Source organism: Vidua chalybeata, chromosome 18, assembly GCF_026979565.1.
Source record: "Vidua chalybeata isolate OUT-0048 chromosome 18, bVidCha1 merged haplotype, whole genome shotgun sequence".
Classification (NCBI taxonomy): Eukaryota; Metazoa; Chordata; class Aves; order Passeriformes; family Viduidae; genus Vidua; species Vidua chalybeata.
In genome coordinates, this window is record NC_071547.1 from 5,903,816 (window position 1) to 5,919,125 (window position 15,310).

The following is a 15,310-nucleotide window of genomic DNA, read 5'->3' on the forward strand; positions in this document are numbered from 1 at the left end:
TGACTCTCACCTGCACTGCTACAGTTCAGGGTCTGTCAGCATTTTGCAGTCTGTGTTCCAGAGGGGGAAAGGAGGCCTGGGCTGTACCCAGCTGTACCCATCCTTTCCAGTCACTGCTCTGGCACACAAAGTGTCCTCTGGGAACAGCAGGGTTTGTTCTGCTAATTATTTTTCCAACTGGTTTGACTTCTTGTTTTTATTTTAAAGGAGAGTTTGAAAGGAAAAGTGTGTGCGGGTCAAACTGTGTTTTCCACAATTTCAGATAACTTTTTGCGGCTTGAGATATTTTGTTTTTAGCAAAAAAAAAATGTTTTTCAGTAAGCACAGAACACGGATGAGATGCTAAATACTGAATATGCTCCTTCAGGTAATTGATTCTAACTCTTCCCAGAAAAGACCTTTAGGTTGTAGGATTAATTTGGATTCCTTCAGATCCCAAAGATGTCAGTGTACTCCAATTTGGTTTGGATGGATGTTGACTCTAAGTCAGACATCTTTGCAAACAGCACACTCTTTTTCAGTGTTTTTCAGGCAGGGTGGAAGCAAGGCAGTAAATAAATATAAAGCTTCTATCAGCAATATTACTCCTGCAAATTTTTGAAATGAATATGGTAATTGGAAATTGTTAAAAATTGATAAACACATGTGAATGGAAAGGAATTGCTGTGAGACAATTTAAACAGAGAAACCATAGAACAAAGAAAAAGAAGCAATAGAAATTTTTTTTTTGGCACATAAGCAAGTTTTTCTTCTTAAATATGTATGTACACAAAAAAACAGAAGATATGAGAGAAAGAAAGTTGGAAAATATTTCCATGAAGGGACATGTACAATCCATCCAGCAATGCCTTTGGAATCAGAAGATAAAAAATGGGTATTAAATAAGCACTAGCAGGGAACTGGTTTTGACTCCATCAGTTATGCTTATGCTGAACTTGGAAGAAGTTTTGATGGAAAACTTTTGGATGAATTATAAGGAACCTCAGAATAAGAGACCTGATCCTGCCACATCTGGGAGTTTGCCTGAGTGAGAGTGGTACAAAAACATCCAGATTAAGAAGCTGTTCTGTAAAGAGTGCCTATTTATGACAGCTTGCCCTCAGAATCAGAAATTGCATCCAAAAGCTGGTATGTCAAACTCTAGAGTATCTGAAGATAATAATAAAATGAGATAATCAATAGTTAAGATAATGAATAAAACTTTTTTTAACACATGAGATTAAACTGGGTATAAGGATTTAAAGAAAACTCTGCTGGCTGCAGTGCATAAAGATCTTATAAAGAAAAAGGATTCAGAATGTTGGTGAGAAACTGGGACTAAGCTTATGCAACAAATTTTGTATGTTCAGACAAAAGAAAGAAAGAGAGGACATAGCTAAAGAGAAAACTGAACCATCTCTGTCACCTGCAGTTATAAAAGTCAGGCCAGAGTCTGATTTTGCCTGAGAACCAAATATTTCTGGCAAGTGGGAAGTGTCTTGGAGCAGCCTGAACCCTCAGCAAATGATGTTGTGTGCCATGAAACCCTGGAGAATCCTTCTCTAGACAGTGATGGGGTGTGGGGAGATCCATTTCACCATGATTCTCCTTAGAGGACTGAGGCCCAAGGACCCCAGACTATAGGCAGATATGGATATTCATTTCTTAAAAGCTGGAGGTTTACAAACACTTAGCAGCCCTTCTGGGTAGGTGTCATTTTTCATCTTCTTTGACTGCCATGAGGTCCTACAATATTTACAGCAGCTCTGCAATATCTCAGTAACTTATCCAAGATCCAGCAAGTTTCCCCATCTGTCACACTTTAAGTATCCAGAAGGAGTCTCCTGAAGAAAAGATGCTCTTGAATTTCTCTGCTCAAACCACTCTGACTTAAAGACCAAACACACCCTTCAGAAATGGCACAAACCTGATTGTTTACACTTGTAAGGATATATTTATGCCAGAAGTTACTTTGGACTCTCATTCCATGTGTGATTGTGCTCATCTATTAACAACATTTTCAGACTTTAAATCAAATTTGTTTAATCCATTTAGAAGAGGGTTTCATTCAGAAAAGGCACTCCTCTTCCAAAATATGAAAAAACAACTCACAGAGCCAATTGGGAGCCAATTATGGCTTGACATTCAAATGTAGCATCTTATTCTACACTTTCTTGAGAATAAATCTTGGCTCACCTCTTTCTCCTTCCCTTACAGCCATCCCCTACCCAAGGCCATTTGAGAGAGATAATTCAATGAGGGGTGAGATAACACTTGCCTGAATAAAGACACTGTTAAGCCTGCTGCAGATGCACATGGAGAGCTTTCATCCCAGCCCCTCTCTCCTGTGCTGCCACAGCTCCTCCATCAGATGCTGTCACTTTGCTAAGGCACACAAAGCTGGAGCCATCTGCTTGCTTCAATTAATTACAACTTGCTCCTGAGATTTCTACTGGGACTCTCCTTTTACAGGCGTGCTGAAATGAGAGCTGCAAGCATTAAGGGAATTGACCATGTTGTCCCACCTTTTAAATGAGAATAAAAACAGATGCCCTCACTAAATAAGAAAAATGTAGCATTTCAGCTCCCTCAGAAGTGTCTGGAGATGTCTTTCCCTGTAAATGACTTCACCACTTGCACAAATAAGGCTGGGAATGGCTGCAGTGTCAAGAATAGTTGAATTTTCAGGTACTTGCTCTTTAATAAATAATGACAGGCTGCACTTGGAGTTCAGCAAAGAAACTCCATTGCCTTTCTCCTGCCAGGACATCTAATGCATAATTACAGGATTGGACACAAAGTTTCCTGACACAGCAAGGTTAGTGCAGTCATGCACTTGAAAAGATGACCCAGTGAAATTCAGGGTCGAGAGCTGATAAGTATTAAACTGCTCAGGTGTTATGCACTTGGGTTTTGACCTGCTCCATTTGCATGCTTGCTGGAGATGTGTTATGGGGAAACTGGCCATGAACACAGTGACTATGGGGGCTCACTGTAAAAGAGAAATGTTCATAACTCTGATAGGGAGATTTTTCTAAATACCTAAGTTGAACAATAGTAATCTAATTTGCCAAAATTGAAGCAAAATTTCTGGCTCACAGCCTAAAAAATACCATGGTATTTTTCCTCTCCTCTCAAAGGAAGGTCATGAAGCAAAAAAACCCCTCACCCTTACATGAATGCTCATGTAAGCATATGATGTTACACCTTCTATCACAAAAATATTGAGTCATCTGCCTAATTATTTCCAAATCATTGAAGTAAAATTTCCATCATCTACTTCATCTGAACTGCTCTTCGATCAGATCCTGGAGAATCATTACCTTGTCACCAGCCTTATGACCTGTTCCAAGCACAGCTTGACATTGCAGCATAAAGAACAAACCAGAATTTTGCTGGATTATTCCCAAATTCACTAAAACCTCCTCCTCATCAACTCAATGTGAGGCTAAACATAAAGAGGAGGCTAAGTCTAAGTGCTCTGGTGTTGCTCAGAGTCAGCCAACCAACAGCTCCTTAAGGTTCCTAGCAGATTCACCCTTCCTTCCCAGGAGAATTCAGAGCACTTGTTTATGTTAGACTAGCATCTGCTGGCTCATCCCAAACACAAAGAGAAATCTAAAAGGCAAAGTGAGTTTGCAAAGCATTTCAGATTTGTGTCTCTCCCTGGTTTCCAGCCCCTGCCACAGAAGAAATGAGTTAAAATGCCCTGAGCTCGAGGGGAGCACTGGGGTTGCAAGGTGAAGTGAGAGCAGCTTCATTAGCAGCTCTGCTGCTGGCAGGAAAAGTGCTGGCAGTTTCTCTCTCAGTTCAGTCTGCATGGGAGAAGGAACCAGAATGGAAATCAGTGTAACCTGCTCCATTCACACTGCCTTTGAGAGAGCCACAGCCTCCTCCACCAGCAAAACCTGGCAACTTGCTCTGAAATACAGAGTTAGGAAATTTGGAAGCTTCTGAGGAGGACTGGCACAGTTTATTAGTTTCTGCCTTTTGTTCACAATATATACAGGCATCTGAAGTCTAAAGGGTCATAAAAGTCACTGAACAAGTGCCACTTTAAGAGATCAACTGCAAATAAAGGAACATATATCCAGCTGTTAAAATGATGCAGCCCATAAATGCCAAGAAAGAGTGAGTGTTTATAAGAGCTGTACATCTGCTGCTTCTCCCTCTCCTTCCTGTCCTTTCTGGATGCCCTTCAGAGTCTTCCTTCTTGTAAAAAAAGGAAGAAGGGAAGGGAAAAGATGTGAAGGAAGAGCTTTAAATCAGAAACCCAGGTTGTGAACTCTTTTTTGATAGAGAACTGTGAGTCTGACAGTTCACCAGCCTGAAACCTGACTTCTCTCTCCTACTCCCACCACAAAATGAAGGAGATGGCAGGTTGCAGCATTAGTTCATTAAAGTCCCTTCTTAATCTATTCTTGCCAAGCAGCTGATTTTGGGTGAACTTGCTGACAGCTCTGTAAACCTTTCTAGACTAATCTCTGCCAGTGACTGACACTCACAAGGGTTAGATGGTCAGATTACAACCTTGGGCTGGAAGCCCTTTACAGACTCTCAAATTCAATAATCTACTGTGAACAATTTAATTAGAGAATCATCTCCAGTCAGTTTAACAAGAATGTTCTTCACATTATGTTCTAGAATTCACTTTTCTTCAATAAATCAGGGAATTTATTCTCCCTGTCACACATCATCTACTTGTTATTTGCTTGGCTTAAATATTTCAGCAAGTGCTTTAAGAACACTTGCTGTTAAAAAATTTAGGTGGTGAATAAATATGCCAGTTTCTTATTTCTTAAGCCCCACTGATGCCAGGGACCAGATATTAAAGGCAACACTTCTGCTGAGATCTCACCACCAGAATTATACATTCACAGTGTTGTCAGAGGGCTTAGCACTGGATTGAATCAGTTCAGTGCTCTTAGCACATCATCCCTTTAAACATCTGTAAATGAATAAAGCATATTTAATGAAAATCTGTCATGCACTAGTCATCTGCATTAGCAGGTTTTAGACTTTTAATGAGAATTATGTTAGGCCTTAATAATAATAAAGAGCCCAACCCTGCCCACATGGAACATAGGGGAACGTTTTTTGCCCACAGATTAAGGAGTTTTAAACATATGAACTGGACAGCAGAACTTGCATCAGGGATGGTGAAGAAAAACATCCATGGTCTAGAAATTATTCACAGGTTACAAAGAACATAAGGCTCAAGCAAGGAAAATTAATAGAAAATATGTACAAGGAAATGTATGTACACTGGATTTATTCATATTCATATTGAAAAGAGAAGAAGTAGAAATCTTTATTTTACGGAGGCCAGTCCACACCTCATTAAAGTCCCATGTACCTGTACCTAAAGCTGGGTACACCTGGACATTTGATTAGTGCTGAGTTCAGCCAAAGTAAAAATGTGAGAATTACTTTTTGGGAAAGGGCTCTCTGTTGTGGCCAAGGAATTACCCTCACTTTATAATAGGACTTATTGATTCTCTTCCCAGACTCTTGGGATTTATTTCCTGATAATTGTGGGTCCCAGAAAAATCCCTCTCATTAGTAGTAACAGCTTAATGAGTCAGATTCTGGGAAAAAAATTAAACCAGACCCTCACGAGATTTTATCAAGAACCTAAGGAGATTATCCCCTCTTTACCCAATCACAAACTATCCATGGGCTGGAGCAGCGGGCCAAACAAGAACCACAAACATCTCAGAAGTCAGTTGAACAGTGGGATGCCTTTCATGTTCTCCTTTCCTGTGGGATCAGTCAGAATGACAGACAGCAGCCCACTGCTAGCAGAAAACAATGCTTTGATGGAGCTGCACAGCCTGCCAGAGCTTTGCCCAGCACGTGCCTTTGCACAGGACGTGTCAGCCACCTTCTGAATTCGTGCTCCCACGTGTGCAAAACAGCACTGAAAGGTTTGCTTCACTACACAGCAGACAATGAACAGTAATTTAAGAGCCTGTCTGCCTAAACAAGACTTGCAAGAAATGAAAAATGGCATTCCTGATACAAGGTAATTACTGTAGTTCCAGCCATCCAGTTAGGGGCAAGGTACAAGGGAATGCTTCCTGCATTCCATTTCCTACAAAATCACAGGTATTAATTAACTTGACTTTTCAAAAAGGTGCTACCTTTGACATTTGAACACATGCAGATTTTACAGAGGTTTGTAACCATCTGTTTTTTGAAAATTTACCCTGGCTTCTGTGACCTGACTGAATGGCCATGGAGAGCAGCATTTAACTGCTGAGAAATAGAATTATTTTCTTTTCTTGCTTTATCCCAGATATTTAGCAGCTGTACTAATAGAACAAACTCTGTTTCAGATAAGTCTGCTGACTTTTCAGCAGCAGTAACAATTTCTGTGGACATTATCCAGTGGAAGTAAGTAAGGAGCACATTCAGAGCTCATGACCATGCTGGTTTTCTGATTAGGAAGTAGAGGAGGTGAGTTAAATGACCAGATTTAGGTGAATCTTTGTTTCAATAATGAAGCACTAGGGAAACTGTGATGCCATACAAGACTGGCAAGCCATGGATATCTTTTCCTCCTCAAATCCTAACAGTTTTTCCAAAACAAAAGCCTCTCCTAGAATGAGAGTGAGGCTGTTAAGTCTGGCTGAGGGTTCTGCTCTTCCCAGAATCTGAAAGGCAGCATCTTTCTAAGAGCCTTGAGATCTGTAAAATGAAAAAATAAAGTCTGCTATTTCAGCTCATGCCACATCCCAAGCCAAATTTTCATCTAATTATCATTACACAAAAGCAACTTGGTCCTTCCCATGGGGTCAGGGCAGAAACTTTGCCACATCCCCATGGGCAGCAGATGCCACCCCCCTCTCTGAACATGAGCACAACTCCACTCACAGACTGGCACATGCTCCCCACAGCAGCTGCTGCATCTCTGCTTAAAATTCTCTGCTTTCTGTAAGTAGGAAAATGCCTTTGTCTGTCCCGAGCATCCCTGGATGAGACGGTACATTTAAAATCTGTGCTGTGGTAGCCTTAATCCATCGCTGGCACCAGGCCTCCAGAGATGCCCTGTGAGCTGATCCAGTGCCACAGCTGCTGACAGATGTCAGAGGCAGCAGCCAGGTACCCACACACCGAAAGTCCTCACTGCACAGAACTGAATATTCCCCTGGCTCTCATTAGTGCTCCTCACAATTCTCATTTATGATCTTTCCACCATACTTACAAGTGTCTGACTGTTGATAAGCTGTCACTCCGGCTATTATGTTTCTGATAAATACATTGCAGTAATTAATAGAGAGTAACAATTTGATTTTAAAGATATTGACTATACCCCAGTATGAAAAATGTCTTGACTGTCACTGCAAGCTCAGCTAGTCCTCCATTAGATTAAACGTGCAGTTCGTATGGGGAATCGTACAGAAATCCCTCATCAGTAAAATTATATTCATTAGCCTGCAGTTTAGAAATGAAGCTGGTAAACCAACTTTATCTGCTCTCTGTGGGGTGAAGAGACTTTTGATAACAGCTTTTTAATTAGATGAGGCTCCTTAGCATCAGCATGCAGATAAGTGGAACTGCATGAATTACCTATACTTTGTAGATCTTTTGATTTGGAATACAACAACAACAAAAAGATTTTAACATCAAAAGTACTGGGGACAAGACTGCTTGTGAGTAATAGCATCTGTATAAATTATAGCAGGAGCAGCTGCAGCAGAGATGAATGCCTGTAAAAATGAGCGTGCTAGAAGAAGCCTGTTCACATCAAAACTCAGAAAAATCCAGTGCCAAGTGAATATTAAAACTTCCAGCCAGTTCCCACTCGGATGAGAGCTGCCTAACACTCACTTTTGCTTGTGGGACCTTGATTATAAAACATTTATCACATTTTCATCCCTTGTTAAATGATTTCTTCCAGGGGAGTTCTTTACTGGCAAGCATATCTAGTGATTCCATATGCCAAGCAGGCAGGAAAAACTGCAGGAGAATGGAAAGGCTGAATATTTCATTCAGTCCCTGGTTGCACAGGTTTATGCTTCTGGAGCACTCAGCACAAGGTACAAGGTTTAAATAAAGCTATTTCCAAGAAAATGGCTGCTAAGTTTCCCCCTTTGCACCAGCAAGTCACACAGCTTCTCAGGTGGGAAGGAACCCAGAGCAGACTCAGTGGTTCCCACAGGAGCACTGAAACTGGACTCCTGAGAAAACTCACTTCCTCACATCCAGTTTTATTCACACTCGAGGCTTTCACAGACACCCCACATTCTCCCTTTGCTGCTCTCTGTGTAGAGACAGGAGGAAAAAACAAGATATTGGCCAACAAGATGCCTGCAAAGGCACCTGTGGGAGGAGGAAAGGATCCTGCTCTTTGCCTCCTAGTTTTGGTAGAAGATTGCTTTCCATGCTGGCTTGGAGCCTCCTGTTTGCTCACTCATGGAGCTTGTCAGGGTTTGGGCACTCAGAATCAGGAGATTGCTGCATTTGTCTGTGCCTTTGAAGATTTTGATGGGCACCTCTCTTTCTCCACAAGGTGAGTCTACACACACTGAACAATGAACCTGATGTGTATTTCCCTTCAGCAATTACTGGGCACCCCAAGCTTGCCCTGAACTTCCTCTCATCATCCCCGTGCTCTAGGTGCAGAGACAAAGTGCTGCTGGCACTCAGGCTCAGAGCTGCCATTTCCATGGTGAGTGTCCAAGGGCAGCATTTCCAGACTCATCAGCCACTCCTCTTTCCCCTGTCACACCCTTCCTGGCTGGAGGTACCCCTAAATACGTGTTACCTACCAGAGCCTGGGTTCTGAAGGCAAAATGTAACACTCCAGCAGCCACAAACTGGCAGAAACCCTGTGCCCACAGGGGTTGGAATCTTCCTGGGTAAAGGTTGACCACCAGGTGACCCAAAGCCCAACACTGAGGTGTTTTACAGGGACAGAGCTTGCACAGGGAAGCAGAACAGCAAAAGTTAAGCCATGGACTCTATTCTCCTTTCCACGTGGTTTGCACCACCCAGCCTGGCTCAGAAACCACCCCAGGGTCCTACACGTGGCACCTATTTCTTACCATTCTGTGTAAGAGAAAGATTATTGTCATCGAAGGAAATTGCAGAAAATGCATTTTCTAGAGGCTCCAGGAACTGCAGGATTTCTAAGGTCCAGGCCAGGATGAGACAGGTTCTCACCTACTTTACATGAGTTAGGAAGCACAAACATCCTCCTGAGCAATGACTTTTAACACCAGGATGCTGGATAGGAAAATACCTGAGCTGTGTTTGAGGTGTATCCAGTCCCATGGGAGCAGGGATGAGTGGGATACCTCGGGTCTGATCCTCACCTTGCTGTTCCAGAGTTGCACCACAGAGACCTGCTGCAGGAAAAAAATCAAGTGTGCCAAATTCCCAGGAGCTTTTTGTGTCCTCCCAGCAGGCCCCCAGGCCCAGGATCCCTCTCCTGGCCTTGCAGCCCTTCCTCCTGCTGAGGTTCAGATCCATGAACACGCTTCCCCCGAAGGATTCCTCCTCTCCCAGTGCACATCTCTGCTCCCCCCGAGGCAGAGAAAGCCTCCTGCCACGCAGCTCTTCACTGAGGCTCTTCCTGTTATCATCAAGTTCTCCTGAAAATTCTTTAATACTCCCCTGTCTGCTCAACGCTGAATTTTGTGGGGAAAGGTCTTGCCTGGGTTTGAAATAATTGTGGGGAGAGAGGAGGCGAGCAGAGGAGCACACACACCTTGCTGAACAAAGACAGTTATTTTACATACCACACAGCACCACTGTAATTTAAATGATGTCAAATGTAGCTCTTAGGAACTCTCTGCTCCAAGAAATAAACTTGCAGACAGTTTTAATACCATTCAGTTGTCAAACAAAGTAGTGATTTACATAATAGCACACTTCTGTGTCTGCAAGTCCCAACTCTTCCATAAGGCTCCTTGGCATAACACTTCTGCCTCCAGGAATATTTACATTATTTTATTCAGCACAATGCAGCTCTTTGGGTCCCAGTGGATTGAGCTGTACCAAATGTATTTTCCTTGAAAATATGGAAGTCTTTTGTGCTTTTTTGACAGAAGAAACTCGATCACCTGGTCTCAGAAGATTTGCAGAAGCTCACTCTTGGCTCCAGCACACACCAAAGCTCCTGCCTGCCAGCTCAGTTATGGAAATGCCTCTCATGCATCCTCCAGCTTCTCAGCAAAGGAGACGTAATGAGCAGAGATGGGAATAATTAAAGCCCAAATTTGATTCCTATTTTGCACACTAATTCTACTTTGTGCCTCCAAATGCACTGTGGCTAAAGAGGTTTTTGTTCAAGCAGTCACTAGGGAGGTGACAGCACTGACCACATCAGCTGGTAGGGACACAGCAGGGCAGCCACACCCCAAACAGCTGCCTTTCATTACAATATCATGTAATCTGATTAATAGCTGCATTCTAAACTTCCATAATATCTTCCCAGGCTTTTTTTTTTCTCCAGCAGCATAATGTGAAGAAAAGAAAAAAAAAAAAAAAAGAGTGCCTGGAAGAGAGCTGAAATCCCCCTTGTTTTGGGAAGCAGGATTTGTGCCCACACTGTTATTGCTGGCTCAAAGGAGCAGCTTCCTGCACACACTCTGGGAGAACCTCTGCTGCCCTGAACAAGAACCACTGGGAGAGGTTTCCAACAGATGATGGAAGAAGAGGAGGTAGAAGTAGGGCCTGTAGTGGCTTTCTGAAGGTCACACATTCTGTTTGCACAAATCTTAAGAGTCCTATCACCCCAGCCCATTTTAAGCAAAATGATATTTTTTCACCTTGAGTGAAATTTTCCACCATGATGGTTTTGTGTGGAAAGTGTAGGTTCAGATACAAAATAAGTTCCTAAGAGCAAAGCCAATTTGAGAGATGCCTATCTTGGTTGTCTGGAGTTTTGCAAAAGAATCTTCTATTTTGGCAGGTATATGATCTCCAAGCTGCTCTGGACACTGCAATTTCCAGGAACCTCAGCTAACCTGAGTTTGAAGAACAGGCTGCTGCATTTGCCATTTCTGCAATGTATAATGTCAGGAAAAATACAGTGATTCTAATCACAGCTTTGCTTCACACAGGGCAGAACAAGGGGGATATAAACCAAAATGCTTTACCATGCAGAATGGATTTTGAATATATATATATATATATAATAATATAATTATGCCAATAACATCAGTGACTGATCTTAAGGTTAAAAAAAAAATCCTTTTCACAGGTATAGGACACCACCCTCATAAGGTAGAGCAGCTTTACCAAACACATTCAATTGTATTTCAGCCACTTTTTTTGTTCTCTTGGTTGCAAGTTCTGAACTGTGGGATCATCCAGCCAATCCCAGAGCTTCCCTTTCCACTTGAGCATTACATTAGGACAACTCCCTCCAACCCCCCTCCCCCAAAAGCTACATTTCATCTTGTGAAAAATCATCTAGAATACTTCTCCAGTGGTGTGTGCACATGGTTAGCCAAGAACAGCTCCACTGTAGAATTACAGCTCAGCTATCTCAGTGTTTACTTCGATGAAAATCTGAGCCTTGTTCTTGCCTCAGCAGGGCTGTCTTGGCTCAGTCTCTTTGCTCTGATAACACAAGTAGCTGCAGCTCACAACTTTCCAGTGTGTGTGTGTGTGTGTTGTTTTGTTAGGTGTATGCTGAGCATTTTAAAAAGTGCTGCAGTCATTAATGAACAGAATTTCAATTTACTATCATCTAGCCATTTAAATGTGGGGGCTTTTTAGTTCTCTGCTGTTAAAACCCTCACTCCTCATGTTTCATATTGGCTTCCAGGTATTATAACTACTGGTCTTGCATGTAGAATATTATTTTACAGTATTACAACTTGCTCAAGTTAGTCTTCAGTTGAAGAAGCTGAAGTTAAATGAAACAATATTTTCATTTTCTTCACCGTAGAGACATATAACCAACTTCAGGAAAAAGACATCTTAAAATGCCCAAAGGTTTTCCAAACCAGGATAAATAAAGCCAAGACGACAAAAGAAAAACCACATGTTACAAGCCTCAAACAGCCCTAAACACTAGGAATACTAAAATATTTCAGCCCCTGTCCCTTCAATTCATCCATTAGCATCAGAGCAGTGCTCTAAACAGTGCAAATATTTATTTCTCATTTTGATAACTCCAGCAGAGTTCATTGCATTTAGCACTGAGGAGACACAGACAGAGATCCCTTGAAAGTGAACTGAACTCATGTCTCCAGTAGCTGAATCTCTCCTGTATCCCAGCATGGGTTATCCATGCAGGTAAGCAGCCAGAATCCACACCTAAGTAAATCACCTCATTTTGGGTGAAATTCTCTCTTTGCCAGGGAAGCAGGAATATTTATTTTAGTATGACACAACTTCTTTCCTTTCCATCCTTTCTACTCTATTTTCCTCAGAATGGTGGGAGGTCACAATGGCACCCAGATTCCAGTTTCCTGGATAAGTTTCTGCATATGAAAAACAGGGATTCAGAGTTCAGTCTTAGTACATCAGAATGTCAGTGGTAGAAATGCCCGCAGGAAAAAAAATCCTCTAACTTTACTTCAAGTTTTTAGCACTTTCTTACATATCCACTCTATATACTGTAGTAATGTTAATTTTTTTTTTGTCTCTTACTGTTTGTGGAGATGGCAAAGGTGATACTGATGCAATTATCAAATAAAAATTGTGGTTTAGATATTTTGCAAGGTCACCTAAACCTTGGAATAGCTGATGCTTTGGTAGAGACAGAAACAGATGAATCAACGCGCAGTCATTTTTCAGAGTGTTCAGCTATGAATTGGTGATTAACCTTTGGAACATCTCATGAGGGAAAGAGGCTGATTCTCCCTCTCATTGCCTTCAAATCAAAGCTGCTCATCTTCCATAGCCCAGACCAAGCTACTCTGTTCAGCACAGGACTATCTGTCTGAAATTCTTCACCCCATTCTTTACAGCAGAAGAGACCACATAAGCACATAATCTTTTCCAGCTGAAACTCTGCCTACCATGGAATATAATTTCCAAGCCACTATTTTAGTGTCCAGCTCACAGCCTCATTTCATCTTTCTTTAATACTGTGTGGAGAAATTGCAGTGTGTTCGTATTGTCACATTCTAAGCTTCTAGAACCAGTGCACTTGTCCTGAATTCTGAAATTTCCTAATGCTTTTTGTCAAATTAGATAGATATCACCTTCTCCTGGCTGGGAATCACTGCAGTGGGTAATGGGAAAAGAGAACCAGAACTGAGCAGGCATAGAACAGAACAGTGGGAGCAACATCTAACATGGGCAGAAAGCACTGTCCATGCCCTGTAAGTGGAGAGAACACAATTTATGAGTGACAAATTAATCATATTCCTTACTGGCATTTTTTGATTTTTGGTGTACTTGGTCTTCATATAAATACAGCACAGACTTCAGATTTGTAATGAATTAGGAGGACTTGCCCTCTATACAGTGAATTTTATAAGAGGGAAAAGCAAATTTGATGTCAAAATACTTCTCAATTAAGATTGTTCACTCCTTCTGAAACAAAGTTTAAAACTACAGAAATCTTTATTAGATGGCTAACCACAATATGTGGTCATGTGAGTCCATCCAGAGATGCACTGGCATCTTGCTCTAGGCTGTGCTATTGTTTATTTTGGAAGAAAAGAAGATATAGCAAATAGTCCTGGCACACCTTCTTCAAACTCAGTCTTCTGGGACAGAAGTCAGTGAAGGACTTGCTTTGTACTTGACCTCAAAGAAGGACATTTGGCTTTTGAGTAACCATACTAGAAAACCAGGTTAAGAGAAGAACTTTAATGAGAACCAGATGCTGCATCTGAACTGAATTTTCATGAGTTCATGAATTATAGAAACCCCAGGGGCAGAGGTGGTATCAAACTTATAATTCAATTTCAGTTGCTATTTCAAAGTCCTATTCCAGCATATAGAGATCCAGGGGGAATCTGAACAACTTTTGTGAGGAATTCTTTTTGTTACATTTGAATACCAAATAATTCACTGATTTGCTTCACACCTCAGATAAGAAACCTCTAGTTCTGATTCTTCCTCAGCTATCACAGCAGGCAGTTCCATACCCAAACACCCTTAATCTGGGTAGATGTCACGTTTCAGAAGTGTACACATGGTTAAAGAATTTGCAGGGCAGCTGAAAAACAGCTTGTCTTTGAAATCATGCTTAGCCTTGCTTGAAACTTCTCCCAGCCTTGCTAGATGCTTTAAAAATGCAGCCAACCTACAAAATATTAAATAAAGGCAGGCACTAAACAACCTTCTCATATTTTTGTAGAAGATTTTAAAAAACCATTGCACTCCCATTATTTTAAAGATGCTATTGGAAACTACAGCAGGTGGAAAAGGCTTTTTCTGCCTGTGAAATTTGTTCTATGTAGTTTTGCTTCACTTAAACATGAGTGTGCACATGGAAACAAAATGTAAAGTTCTGAGCTTATTTATCTTTCCTCTTCCTGATGAACTGATGCTGAAAGTGGCTGTTTGAAGTCAGCCCTTTTATCCACAAACCAGGAAGGCATTGGATAAAGCAGGACCCTGTCTGACAGCAGCATTTTGCTGCTGTTCTGCCTCAGGTGCTGCTGGTGGAGAAGCAAAGGCAGCAGCGTGGAGCAGATGGCCCAACGTGCTTCAATAAACTCATGGAACACACAGTGCTGTGCATCTGCACAAAGCTCCACTTCCAACCTCAGGCCTCTCAAGCCCAGGTCTGTCTCCTAAATTATTTATTTCTCAGATCAAGCTTAACAATAATGTAGGGAAGAATTTGGTTTTGTGATGAAGAGCGGTTTAACAAAGCTAACAGTGTGCCTGCAAGCTTTGCTGAGGCTCTTCAGCACAAAGGTGAATGTTCTGCTGCTCTGTTAATGATTATGAGTAGTTAGTCATCAGGCATTAACCAGCTGTCATGCATAAAATCTCTGCAATCTACCAATTTCTAGACATATAATCTGGGCTATGGACAAAGGTACTACCTTCTGGACCAGGTGGTAGGAGCACAAGATGCTGCAGTTTACTTTGGTTTTGTTTTGCTGAGAAACTGGCACTCTTTTTGTTTGGATCAACCCTAATGAAACATCTGCTAGGTTTTAATTAAAATAAAATGGAATGCAGTTTCCTGAACAGGTGGAAGCAGGAGATGATATAGCATGGAGCTGAAATCCCTCCATGTGTTCAGAGACTTTGCAGAGTCCCAGCTATGGCATCCATAAACCAGCGATGGAGAGTGTCAAGAACATTTTGATTGTGCACATGAGTCTGCTTAAAAAGGCATCTACTTAGTCAGGGAACAGCAGAAAGATAATATTCCAGCAGCCCTACATTACACCCAGGC